Below are 6,121 nucleotides of genomic sequence, written 5' to 3'. Positions count from 1 at the left end.
AAGTGGGGAAATATATATATTTTTTGTGATTTAATTGAACTGGACCTTTTTTTATATGAACTGCTACAGTATTTCTAATAATGTTTCATTGGTTCAAACAACATCTGGATCAAATTAATGATGTATCTAATGTTTCAGAACTCATGTTACCTGCTGACACGAGGACATTTACAGGTGAGTACTTTAAGATCAGAGGATGTTTAGTGATTTAAGACTTTGCTTAGTTTAACATGCATACCTTCAAGACAAATTTATACCCTGCAGGCAGCATTGCTCAAATTAAAGCTGATGTAATCAGATTAAATTATGTCCCGAGGAAATGTCCCCGTTAGGTTCCAGTTTTTCTCGTCTGTGTGAGGGTTCAGCTCATGATATTAATTGGGTCCCATCGCAGCCCACTTTATTGAACATGACACTCCAAACAGGCCCTGTCTTTATATCTAACAACGTGGATGAAAGTGAAGGAGCGGGAAGAGAAAACAACCTAAATAATTAAAATGGAATCACTGACCAGTTAATTAGGCAATTATGGCCAATTAGCCAGCACGTGGGGAAGTGTGAAAATTATAGCAGGCCCTGATCTTCAAATGAGCCTTTTGACACTGTGACCTGTTTTAGCCTTCAGGGGGCAAATGGATGTTTAGGAGCAGTACATCTAACGGTAGATAAACATTTTAATTTGTTTCTACAGAATACAGATCTTTTATTATTTTTACTTTTAATCCCAGATCATTTTCAAACCTAGGATGCCAAAGTTACACGATAAATTCAGTTGAGTGGTGACTAAATTGCGGAGGTAGACTAGACTAGCAATAAAAGAAACAACAGTTTGAAGGGGGCTGCCATTTGTTACAATTCAACACAAGCCTACCCAAAAGGTGTGAAACAAGTGTTTCGTCAAATAAATAAATATATCATAAATATTTTTTTAATAAACTTACTTCTCTTTATAGGTACATTGTGTAGGATTTGGTGACATCTAATTGTGTACCCCTCCACTCACTCCTCCCTTTCCAAGACTGTGGTAACGTGAGCGGCCGAGTGCAAAACCGTGGTAACGCAGCAGTTTCACAAGTGTTTCAGACATGTACGGTGGCCTTCGAGTAACGTAAAAACGTCAAAGGCTCTCTGTAGAGCCAGTGTTTGGTTTGTCCATTCTGGGCTACTGTAGAAACATGGCGGTGTAACATGGCGGACTCCGTGAAGAGGACCCGCTCCCTATGTAGATATGAAGGACTCATTCTAAGCCAACGAAAACACAACAATTCTTAGTTTCAGGTGATTATATGCTAATAAAAACACATTATAATATTATATTACATTTCTGTTAATAGAAATGCTACATACTGTTCCTTTAAGTAGGTTTTAGGTTGGAAAAATCACCTTATTCCACACATATAGCCTACTTATATACTCTGTATCAGCTTGTTTCAACTCTTCATTGAAGCTTTATGAAGTTTATTTTTTTTATGGCTGCAACATCCTATTCTGGAAATATTCTGGATGTCTTGTGCATCATTTCCTACACATTAATTTTCCCCAAATTAAGCCGGATAAATTCTGTATTTTTGGAAACTTTGTACTTTATACATATTCTATCAGGGCTATTACAAGGTGCAGCCAATGTGTTATGCAGTTGTGTCTTTACTAGCCAGTAAAAGCTAATTGTTTTCATCAAAATAAAAGCTGTAACCCTCTTAAACTAGCAGTATTGTCGATCTTCAAAATACAAGTATAATATAACCTTTGTGTCATCTGTTACCTGGAGAGGCAGAGTAAAACAACCTGCCGTGAGAGAGCATAGTGGCACTTGTGCTGTGCTCTGTTCCAGACATAACAGCTTTCGTATGGCTCAGAGGTTACTGAAGGGATAAACGTTAATGCTTCAGTTCCCCACAGTAATAGGCAACGTTAAATAGTCTGTGTCAAAAAAAAAGGCAGCGTGTTAATTCCTGCTGGTGATTTTGGTCTTTTCTAGGCTACATCTGAGTTTTCTTTTCCTGCATGTTTATTTCTCACATGTCAAATGAACAAGCAAGACAGATAAAGTGCTGTGTTTCCTTTTAAAGTGAATAAATTCTGCCTTCTTCTTCTTCCGCCTTGATGAGAAGACCTGGGAGGAATGAAGTCAACCATAACTGTACGTCTTGTTAGGGCACAGCCAACGTTATCTCTTCAGCAGAGATCTGAGGGAGCAGGGACATTCAGCATGACACCAGCAACGCAGAGGAGAACATAAATCCTTCTTTCTGTGCAGGAGCCTTTTGTTCTTCTATTTACACCAGTTTACCAGTTTCCTCCTTCCTCCAAATTCAAAGGTTTGGGGATGCACAGTATATCAATTAAAGAGCTTGTTCTGTCCCCTGAGGGGATGTTGGGAGTTCAGGTCTAAATATTTGGAGAGAAGAGGGATTTGGCATGGCAGGGAGGTCATTAACAGGGCTAAATGGCAGAGAAGAAGAATCCCAGTGGCTACAACAGCAACCCCCAAACCAGGGTGGCAGTAACAGATTACATTTACTCTTACTGTAACAGTAAAGCCGTTATTTGTGTACATTTTTTTGTATTTTTTTTAAAATTCCTGATAAACTGTGAGATGATGGAACAGGAGACAGGAATATGAATATACATATATATATATATATATATATATATATATATATATATATTCAATACAGTACTCAAGTTAACATATTTGACAGTATAAAAATAATATTAAATAAAATAAATTATACAAAAAATAAAATGTAAGGAAAGGAAAAGATGAATAAAAACAAAAAAAGAAAAAAATCCGGGTCTGTTAAACAATTGGAATAGATTTGAAATGTCTAAATAATCTAATACTTTTTACCAATTTCGAATTTTTGAGTTTTAAGTTTTCAATCATAGTAAAAAAAAAAAATTCAAATCAGTATCTTTAAAGGTATAAATTCTTTTAAGCCATATAATATTATGGATTTAATATTTTGCTAAAATATTAATCAAATTAATTATGTAAACAAAATGAAAAAAATGGGATTATTAAAAGTGAGTCATATCTCAGTCTTTATTAGTATGATATCTTTTTCAAAATATTTTGAGAAGTAAAAAGAAATAGCATGAAAACAATCTACAAACACATGTTTGATAGTTTCCCCTTCACAATTGCAAAAAGTGCATCTATTGTTAACAGTTAAAGAACTTGCAAATATTAGCTTTAGCAGAGTAGCACCTGTGTACAATCTTAAATAGAAACTCCTTGATTCTATTTGTAATTATATATTTACGAGGTAACAGAAATATAGTGTTCCACTGTTTTCTATTTAAATATAACCACCTGTGTTTACATATGGACAGGACTATAAATCATCAGCTGCAGTAGTGTCTGCGGCCGCAGGGCGGCGCCCGCTGCATGTGCAGACAGGTGACGTACCTGGAAGTGGTTAGAAATGTTTGCACACGGGCCGCCGAGTTCACGGGCAGAGCTAGCATCAAATTAAAGATAACATACATATATATAATTATTAAGCTATTATTAAGTTATAATTTGCATGTTTGTACCATGGCATAGTAAACAATGTTGCATCTATCTAAATAAATGACCGATTTAACACTCGGCGAGCACGAAGCGACACAGCCACTAAGTTCATGACCAGTAGGGCCGAGCTAGGCCTGGCTAGCATGCGATGCTAACATGGTGGCGGATTCTCCAGTTAAACTTCTCCTGTCAGTGCGGCGTCGGTGTCGGTGTGTGAGGACTTACTGCTGTTTGAGACTGTTCATCCCTGATGCTCAAAATGTTTTGAGTTTGAGGAGCGCAGTGGGACCAGAGGGGTCGAGTTATACTGGGACAGAGAGGCTGAGTGGACTGGTTATACTGGGACAGTTGAACCTGGAGAGGACTGTTGGGGACTAACAGGACTAACAGGGTGCCGTTCAGACAAGGTGAGTACAAACAAAGAACGTATGTTGCCAAGAGTGATTAAGTGAATATGTTGTAATTTCAGTCGTATATTGTTTTTTTCGTAATTGTATAATATGTCTGAGGTAAATGCTGATATTCCCAACGGCCTCATATGTTTCCTCTGTAATGGCTTTGAATGTATTGCATTATGTTACACGCTTGCTAGCCTATTCAATAGTTGACTTCTGATGTTGTAAAACAGGAGTTCACCAATTTCATTTGAAGGCGCCATAGCAACCAGCAGTAAAGCTAGCTCCCGCCATTTTGGATTAAAAGCGACTACTGACGCCAGTAAAACGTCCGCCTAAAAAGTGCCACATAAAAGTATAAATATATATATATATATATATATATTCTACTGTCATATTCCACCGAAATGGCCTGTGTTGACCAATAAAATATTATAAATATAATAAGGTTTTTCTGTCCAAGATGGTAACAGCGGCTGTTGTAAAACCAAAACACCGGAGTTTCCTCTCTTTGCTTCTATATATTCTTTGGTTTTGTCTCATTCCTGTGAGGCTACACTGAGGAAGACACGTGTATATTTATATAATTGATAATCATTTGTATGCACAGACTTGTTTTGGACAAAAGGAGTCTTACTGCTGATGTTGTTCCACTCCTGTATATCTGTTGTCTATTTTGTAGTCTAAAAAATGTCTTTAATTCAACAGTAGTATCATCACTAGTGTCATCATCCCCATAGGGCTGCAAGATTATGGCCAAAATGATAATCATGATTGTTTTGATCAATATTGAAATCACAGATATTTACATAACATATTTGTATTGCACTTTCACATTAAAATAAACAAACAAATTAGGGCTGCGGACGTTGGAAGAAACTGACATTGCAATGATGTTTTTTCTGCTATATTGCAATATGAAAAAATACAAGAATATTCACTCTACCCTTAGCTACATTTTAAAGGTAAATTCGTCAATCTGGTGTACTTTGAGAACAAAATGAACAACATTAAGAGGCAAAATAAACAAATTTATTGTACGACTTTGTTGAATACTCAATTCTGAATGGTCAATCACGGCGTTCTATGGTCTGTTATTTCTTTATAGCAGACCGTTGCTATGTATAACAGACTGTTGCTATGGGCGCAGTTCTGAAGTCAGACTCTGGCAGACCGTTTTTGTGTCAAATTATTGATTTCTTAAGTAAGTAGCTGTGTAATCAGCGGGGTAGACTGAAGCACTCTTTTTTGCATCAGTCAATCCTTAAACTAAATATGGAGCCTAATCCCAGATCAAATGTGCGTTAAAGGGCCCTGAATATTGTCTTCTGTGATTGTAATGTTTAAATGTTTGTATCCTTGTTTATTGTCTTTGTCCTTTCTGTGATGTTGCAAACGGAGCTGCTGTTATGCAAAACAAATTTCAGACCTGTCTGACAATAAAGTATAAAGTAAGTAAAGTAATGTACAGCTAGCGGGTCATTGTTGTGAAATAAACCCCTTCACAGCAACGCAAAACCACCATCCACTGTCCACCCCTCAGCGTCAGGGTGCGGCATTGTCCTGTCGGGGTTTATTTCACAACAATGACCAGCTCGTTGTACATTATCCCTTTCTTATGCTCTCAATTTAATCATAAACACATTGGTTGTATAGATAATATCCAAAAGTGAATCCAAAACATCTCTATCACCAGCTGGTGGCTGGCTGTTAGTTTAGGAAGCGCTTGGTTTGATATGCAGCGGCGTTTTCTATGAGCGGAGCACGCATTTTAAACGTCAATATTGCAGGCGATCATGTTCATTTAATCGTGGGGAGCTAAAATCGTGATCACGATAAATATTAGATTAATTGTGCAGCCCTTCCCCCCTCTCTCTTTAAAGTAACAGTACTTTTACTTGAGTACAATATTCTAGTACTCTCTCCATCTCTGCACCAAACCCCTCACAACCTCCACATACTCATGTTTACACAGTCTCACAGTCCATTTCGGGCACCTCTCACCTTTATGACACCTGCAAACTAAACTTGTAAGTGCTACCAGGTTAACTGCTAAACATCTTTGCCTGTTGTCAAAAGTAGGAATCTGAATGTGCCATTGTTGTAGTTTCCTCCTCTGGAAATTTTGTTGTGGTACAAACCTTGAAGCGGTGGTGAGCTTTATTTGCAGGTGGATAAAGGAAGACTTGTATCCCAAGACCACAGTGTG

General features: G+C 37.3%; 1 long non-coding RNA gene across 1 annotated transcript in view; it reads left to right on the top strand.

The window, feature by feature from the left end:
* Window positions 1-3,364: 3,364 nt before the first annotated feature.
* The window catches only part of LOC141779700 (uncharacterized), a 57,535-nt gene continuing 54,778 nt past the window's right edge, over window positions 3,365-6,121 (top strand). Inside the window, exon 1 of the long non-coding RNA XR_012596400.1 lies at window positions 3,365-3,924. This is a non-coding gene — a long non-coding RNA (uncharacterized LOC141779700). The remainder of the gene's footprint in view (window positions 3,925-6,121) is intronic.

This window comes from Sebastes fasciatus, chromosome 12 (assembly GCF_043250625.1).
Source record: "Sebastes fasciatus isolate fSebFas1 chromosome 12, fSebFas1.pri, whole genome shotgun sequence".
Taxonomy (NCBI): domain Eukaryota; kingdom Metazoa; phylum Chordata; class Actinopteri; order Perciformes; family Sebastidae; genus Sebastes; species Sebastes fasciatus.
Note: the sequence above shows the minus strand (reverse complement) of the source record. Positions and strands in the feature narration are given on the sequence as shown.